This window comes from Pongo abelii, chromosome 13 (genome assembly GCF_028885655.2).
Source record: "Pongo abelii isolate AG06213 chromosome 13, NHGRI_mPonAbe1-v2.0_pri, whole genome shotgun sequence".
NCBI lineage: Eukaryota > Metazoa > Chordata > Mammalia > Primates > Hominidae > Pongo > Pongo abelii.
In genome coordinates, this window is record NC_071998.2 from 84949826 (window position 1) to 84957861 (window position 8036).

The 8036-nt window shown below is 41.4% G+C and overlaps 1 protein-coding gene across 1 annotated transcript in view; it reads left to right on the forward strand.

Annotated features, from left to right (window-relative positions):
* The first annotated feature begins 719 nt into the window (after nt 1-719).
* PTPDC1 (protein tyrosine phosphatase domain containing 1) overlaps nt 720-8036 on the forward strand; it is a 73629-nt gene continuing 66312 nt past the window's right edge. The window contains exon 1 of the mRNA XM_054520260.2: nt 720-1762. The gene's annotated coding sequence lies outside the window, so the exon portion shown is untranslated. The remainder of the gene's footprint in view (nt 1763-8036) is intronic.

Below are 8036 nucleotides of genomic sequence, written 5' to 3' on the forward strand. Positions count from 1 at the left end.
TGTTCTCTGTAGGACAGTGCTGAGAAATACCAAGTCAACGTTTTCAAATCTCTTTTCATCTGTTGCTTACTAAAACAAATTTTTTACACCATTACCATACTGGTGTTTAGATGTCACGCTATTTTTGCATTGGTGTATTATATGGGGCCTGCTTCCTGAGCCACAGGGCAGTATGGTATCTTCATCTTGTTTGTTGATTCCTGTCAGCTTTAGGCAGAGTGGCCTTCGTGGACTCGGTACAGAAAATTACATTCTTAGGTCCATGTGCTTGCAACTATGCAGCCAACTGGTATCAGACCATCTGGTCAATCTAACAGCCTCTCCGCATTCAGTTTGTCACCATTTCTATCTTCCAGTGTCATCTGCAACATGGGGCTAGTAATGCCTACCTAGAGGAATTAAATGTGAAAATATATGTAAAGTATCCAGTATAAGGTCTGCCACAGAGGATGTATTTGCCTAGTGAGTTGTTCTGCACATGCAGGGGAAGGACTTATTTCTACTGAGCCGTGAGACACAAGACCACTTGCAAGGGTGAAAAAACAAGATGCAGCACATTGCTAGTTGCTTAATTAAATTCATTCTTCCCTTAATTTTGGAAAGATTTTTAAGGGCATCAATGTGCCAAGTTAAGATTACAGTTTCCAGCTCTGCGAGGTCATGATACTAAATTCGAGTCTGTAAGATGTAGTTAGAAGGTTTTGTGTGGGACTTCCAGAAAGGCCCTTTCTAAAATAAGGATGTGATGGCTGGAGCTCCAACTACTATTTTGGCCCATAAGGCAAATTTGTGGACACAAGCAGGCTGTACGGATGACACAGCCGAACAAGCTTAGGTACCTTCCTCCCACTTTCTTTCATGGGAGAGGGGAAAAGCCCCTCGTGGGTTTAGGATACTGGAATCTGGGGATTCCTGTTACACGCAGGCAAACCCCGTCAGCTACCCTGTAAACTGCTGGGCCTCGCTCTCACCCAGATTCTGCTCCTCGGATTTCTCTCAACCACCTGGGGCCGCGACGCCGTAAGAGTTGGGACGATAGGACCAGTAGAAGCAGGATGAACAACACAGGAAGCGCGCCCGGAGAGAGATGGCCAGTCGTCGGGTTCCGTCCGCGCGGCTCCAGGGCTCTCCTGGCTCTTCCTCCATTCACTCTTCTCGACCCTGCGGCCGGGGAGCGCTTGCAGCCAGCTCCGCCGCCGTCCTTCTTGGCTCGCGCCGTCCCCTAGCTGTCCTCGCGCCGTCCCCTTACTTATGGTCCCCTTTCCGCACCCGCGCCATCCCCTCAGCGTCCCTCACGGTTCCCTCACCGCCCGCGCCCGTTCGAAAATGCCCAGAGCCACCGCTCTCGTCACGGTCCGCTTCAGGCCTCCATTGGCCAGCACACGTCACGTGCGGCGTGTGGCGGCTGACATTGGCGGGCGGGCGGGCGGGCGGGCGCGCTGAGGGCAGCGCCGGGGACGCAGCCTCAGCAGGGGCGCCCCGCCGCGGGGAGGAGCCCAGGCGCTCGCCCTAGGACGTTGTCCGGCGGGCTGGGCCGGGACCCCTCTGTCTCTAGGGCGCGTTAGAAGCAGCAGAGATCGGTGCCGCGCCGTGAGGGTGCGCAGAGGCTGCCCTCGAGCCCGCTACCCACAGACCCTCCGCGGGGCAGCGTCTCCGGGCCGGCCGCACCCTGGTCCGCCGACCGCAGGCGACTTGCGACACGGACGGCGCGTCCTGCTGACCCCAGCCGGCGCCGAGGGCTTGGAATCCGGAGCGGGAAAAGGTTCGGAATTCGCAGCTAGTTTAGCCGCACGCTCAGTATGGTTCTTTCAGATTTGTTTTTTTAAACGTCTAGTTATTAAGTGATGCGTGGTTGGAGGCAAATCACTGAGGGTCGTGAGCTTGAAACTAAAGTTTAAAGGTCTTGAATTTGAGGGTCTCACATTCAGATGTCTGCAGGGACCAGGCTGGGAGATGCTGGGAGAACCCCCACGTTCTGGGGTGGCGAGCGCCTCTCAACTGCCGCTTGGAGCGATCTCAGATTTTTCATAAGAAGTTGAATATCGGGATTTTTATGTGAAATCTCTTGATTTGTAAATGTTGGCAATCAATTTAAAAAAAAGAAGAAACACTGGAAGCCGAACAAAAGTCATTTATAAGCTGGTTCTAGTCTGCCAGTTTGTGACCTCTAATTTAGGTCTAATTCTGCCACTAAATTAGTCACGTGACCTTGACCAAGTCACTTATCTCTCGGACATGCATTCTCAACATGGGTGATATTGCTCATGTTCTTAGGGGGCAAAAAGATCGTAGATATTACCGTCCTTTGTGGCCTTCCAAAGAGCCTCAAAACAAGCAGATATACGTTATACCCATGTCACTGAAATTTTATGGGGTTGGCAGATTCGGAAATAAAATGTCTAAAACGTCTCCTGGGAGGAGAGGGGGAAAATCAAGAAAAGGTTGAGGAACACTGCTTTAGGGAGGTGGATAAGCAGATGATCCTGCGATAGTTGTGTGTATGGAAGGATTAAAACATAGTAGCATTCATAGGCTGAGAGCCAGAAAACTCCAAGAGGTCATCTTATAAAAGTTCCATGCCAGGCACTGTTAACACACACACGTATAGGTACATACATATATACACACATACATATGTCCACACAATTTTATTTGATCTCCACAACAAAGTGTCATTTCATTTACTGTGTGGGAAAACAAGCTCAGAGGGTCTGGGTGACTTGTCACAGTCAGAGCTATTAATGTTAAATGGAAGAACTGGGATTTAAATCCAAGTCTATGTGGCTCCAAAACCACCCACTCATCCTGTTGGCTCCCAGCTTGTCCAGTTGTGTCCAGACCTCTTAGTGCACAAGAATTCCACCTTGTGGCTTTTTAAAAATGCAAAATCTCAGCTCCCACTCCAGAAATGAGGATTCAGTATCAGGGACAGGGCTGGAGGATCTGCATTTTCACACCCTTCTAGGATGATTCCCATATTGGTGACCCAGGGACCATTTTAAGAACAATTGTTCTAGTCTAATTTCCCACCCAATCCCAAAGTCTTCGTGGGGTTGTACCCAAGGGGCTCAAATTTCTCCTCCCGAACAGAGATTCCATCTCCTTTTCCAGGCAAGTGACCATTCAAGCTTTGGAAGAAAATCTTTTGTTGGAGGAAACCAAGGTTTAGGAGACAGGACCCTATCCTGTGGAACAGCTCTCATTTTGAGACAGTTCTGACAATATTGCTTTGCTTTTTTAAAATGAGCTTCCTTCTGTGCTATTCTGATCCTCCTTGAAAGCTAGGTTCAAGGCATTTATTTGAAAGTTACTATTAGACTTTTATTATTTATTTATTTTGAGACAGGGTCTGACTCTGTCGCCCAGTCTGGTCTCATACTCCTGGGCTTAAATTAATCCTTGACCTCCTGTAGTGCTGGGATTACAGGTATGAACCACCACAACTGGCCTCGCAGTTCTCTTAAAAGCACATCCTTTTTCTTTTTCTCTCTCTATTTATTTATTTATTTTTTAAGTTTGAAACAGGGTCTCGCTCTGGTGCCCAGGCTGGAGTGCAGTGGTGCAATCTCAGCTCACTGCATCCTCAACCTGCCAGGCTCAAGCAATCCTCCCACCTCGGCTTCCCAAGTAGGTGGGATTACTGCTGTGTGCCACCACGCCCAGCTACTTTTTTGTATTTTTTATGGAGATGGAGTTTCGCCATGTTCCCCAGGCTGGTCTTGAACTCCTGGGCTCAAGTAATCTGCCGCCTCGGCCTCCCAAAGTGCTGGGATTACAGCTATGAGCCACTGTCCCCAGCCTGCATGTCCTTTTTCAAAACCAACAACTGCCTCAAAGTCCAGACATTTTCTTTGTTCTAAATTAAGCAGTATAGAGGATGGGAAAATGTATACATTGAAATGTTTCTTCAGAATCATGTTTTATGTAAGTTACTTATATATTTCTTTTTCTAAAAATGATGTAAGTTGAATAATCAAAACATTTATTTGCAATTATTTTCTGGATCGTTTCATGTACCTCATGTGTTGTTACTGAAAAAGTTGTATTTCATTTTTCTGGTTTCTGTGGAGGCAACATGGGGTACAGGAAATAAAGTGTGTTTAAGGAAGAACCAGTGTCCTAATCCCAATTCCAGTACTTTCTAGTTATGTGACCTTGGGCCGGTGACGTCCTCTCTGATTCTCAGTTCTTCCTCTCTGATTCTCACTTTCCTAATCTTTAAAATGGGGACAGTGCCTCCAGGGTTGTGACATTTATATGAGACAGCATGTGTAAAGCCCTAGTAGAGTGCTAAGCACAACTATTTTCTATTAATATTAGTTTTTTTCCTCTCTCACTCTCTTTAGAGCAAATTTATGAGTTCCTATCCTGCTGTAATATTTAAGATCATTTTCATTTCCAAAAAGATGCATTTTCTGGAGCACTTAACTATATGTGAGACATAAAAAAATTCATAAAAAAAATAGTGGGCCATCTTTTTAAAAAACTTTGCTGAGAAAACTAAGGGCAAATTGCCTATCTAGTTTCTTATCAGGTTTTGCTCTCTATGACCAAAGACATCCATTTGTTAATTCAGCAGATATTTATGAACACTTATCATGTGCCAGGCAGTATAGTAGATGTAGACAATATAACTGTAAAGAAGACAGACAAGGTCCCTAACCTAAAAGAAATTATATAAGAAAAAGATAGTGAGCGAATAAAGTAATTACAGATTTTGATAAATGCTTAAACAGTAAAACTGAATAATGTCAGTGAATTTAACATGGTGAGAAAATATGTTCCTCACTGAGTTTAAATTTGTGAAAAAATATTAGGAAATTATCTTAAACTCTTAAGTCTCAATTAAGGTTTTGAAATTAGACTATGTGTCAGAAAATGGGAGATTTGTGGCCAAGCACAGTGGCTCACACCTGTAATTCCAGCACTTTGGGAGACTGAGACGGGCGGATCACCTGAGGTCAGGAGTTCAAGACCAGCCTGGCCAACATGGTGAAACCCCATCTCTACTAAAAATACAAAAATTAGTGGGGTGTGGTGATGCACACCTGTAATCCCAGCTACTCAGGAAGCTGAGGCAGGAGAATTGCTTGAACCTGGGAGACGGGGGTTGCAGTGAGCCGAGATCATGCCATTGCACTCCAGCCTGGACAATAAAGTGAGACTCTGTCTCAGAAAAAAACAAACAGAAAAGAAAATGGGAGATTTAAGGAAAATAAATTAGAACACAGTTAAAGATTTTCTAGGTCTGAAATGTTTTACAGTTTATCCAAGGGATGTAATTTACATTTCTTCCATTAAAGTGTCAATGTTTTGGTAATTTTTCTGCTTAACTTCTAAGAAATTATGATGTCATTTTTCTTATAAATCATTCTTTATAAGAACAATTAATATGGACACTTACTTTATTGGAAAATTGTGCCCCCAATAATCTTTCTCAGTGGTTTCTCTGAATTTTTTAAATTTTATTTTAAATTGACAGTTTATAATTGTATATATTTATGGAGTGCAAAATGATGCTGTGGTTTAATTCAATGTGGAATAACTAAGTCAAGCTAATTAATATATTCATCACCTCATATACTTATTTTTTATGATGAGAACATTTGAAATTTATCAATTTTGAAATGTATATGATTCATTTAGAATCATGCCTTTGCAGTCAATCGTAATGTGTTTATTTTATACCTTATAATTCAACTCTTAGGTGGAAAAGATTCTAGGAATTTACATTTTCTCCACTTCCTTGAGTCTTCTGTTTTAGGAATTAAATTGCCTGTTTAAATGGTGTTGTGACTGTGTTTTTATTTTATTCTGTTCCCAATACTGTTTCCCAAGAAGTTTGCAGTATAATGTAATATACTGTTATTAACTATATTCACCACACTGTGCAATAGATCTCAATTTTTAAAAACCCTATGCTTGTCTAACTGAGGCTTTGTACCCTTTTGCCTTCATCTTCCTATTCCTCCCAACTGTCAGCTTCTGGTAACCACCATTCTATTCTCTGCCTCTATGAGTTCAGGTGTTTTAGATTCCTCATATAAGTGGAACATGTGGTATTTGTACTTCTGTGCCTGGCTCATTTCACTTTGCATAATGGTCTCTTAGTTCTCTTATTCCATCCACGTTGTGGCAAATGTCAGAATGTATTTCTTTTTTAAGGCTGAATAGTAGTCCATTGTGTATATATACCACATTTTCTTTATCCATTCATCTGTCGACAGACACTTAGTTTGAGTCCGTAACTTGGCCATTGTGAATACTGCTACAATAAACGTGGGCATGCAGACATCTCTTCAACTGATTTCAAATCTTTTGGGTAAATACCCAGAAGTGGGACTGCTGAATAGAGTGGTAGTTCTATTTTTAATTTTTTGAGGAACCTTTGTACTGTTTTCCATAATGGCTATACCAATTTACATACCCACCAACAGGACACAAGGGTTCCCTTTTTTCCACATCTTTGCCAACACCTATCTTTTGACTTACTGGTAATGCCATCCTAACAGGTGTGAGGTGATATCTCCTCATGATTTTGATTTGCACTCCCTCATGATTAGTGATGTTGAACACCTTTTCATGTACCTGTTGGCCATTTGTATATCTTATTTAGAAAAATGTCTGTTCAGGTCCTTTGCCCATTTTTAATCGGATTATTTGGTTTTTTTTGCTACTGAGTTGTATGAGTTCCTGATGTATTTTGGATATTAATCCCTTATCAGATATATGGTTTGCAAACATTTTCTCCCATTCTGTAGGTTGTCTTGTCATTTTGTTGATTGTTCCCTTTGCTGTGCAGAATCTTTTTGGTTTGTTGTAGACCTTTTTTTATTTTTGCTTTTGTTGACTGCTTTTAGTGTCACATCCAAAAAATTATTGCCAAGACTAATGTCAAAGAGCTTTATCCCTCTGGTTTTGTCTAAGAGTTTTCCAGCTTTAGGTGTTAGATTTAAGTCTTTAATCCATTTTGAGTTATATAATTTTTGTAAGTGGTGTAAGATAGGAGTCCTGTTTGTTTCTTTTATTTTTTTTCATGTAAATATCTAGTTTTCCCAACACTATTTATTTAAAAGATTATCCTTTCCCCATTATGTACTCTTGGCACCTTTGTCACATATTGACCATATATGCATGGGTTTATTTAGATTAATTTTTTGTCATGTTTTAAAACCTAACCATCGTGTTCTTGGATGGTAAACCTTGTGATATTAACCTGTAACTTTTTGAGTGATAAGTTCCACTACAAGGCCATAACCTGCTCTGATTCTGGTGACTACAAAAGAATACTTCCTCTCTGTTCTATGTGGGATGAGTAAGTATCAATCTCTGGATTAGACTTCCCTGGCTGGATGCTGCAGTGCACAGCAGAGGGAGTTGGCCACTATAGGTGGAGAATGGTTAGAAGACTCACAAATAATTAATCCAGGGAAACAGAGTTGCATTTTTTCATCTCTAAGAGTCATTTCTATACATTACAATTCAAGCAGCACCGTTTGTTCCCTTGATGCCTGTTTTATCCAGTAATTTGTGGCAATCTACCCTTCAAAAGGAAAGTTACCTTGTCCTATATGTTTTGAACTCAGAACATTCTTTTATTAAATTTTGAGCACTTACTATGTGCCAGGCATTGTAATGGTTTAAATAGATCTACTACAAGATTCCATGGCCAAATTCTATATGCTTAAGGAGATCTAGGTAATGTTAGCTTTCATGGAAATATTTTCTCATTTAGAATCTTGCTTTTGCAGTCAATCAATGTGTTACTTTTATACCTTATAAAGACGAATTCAACTCTTAGGTGGAAAAGATTCTAGGAATTTACATTTTCTCCATTTCCTTGAATCTTCTGTCTTAGGAATTAAATTGCCTATTTAATTAGTGTTGTGACTGTTTTTATTTTATTCTGTTCCCAATACTGTTTCCCAAGAAGTTTGCAGTATAATTGTCTTTTAAAAATAACATTGTTTTCTTCTCAAAGTAACATGTATTGTCAAATTTAGAAAATATCAGTAGAGAATAAAAACCACCCATAA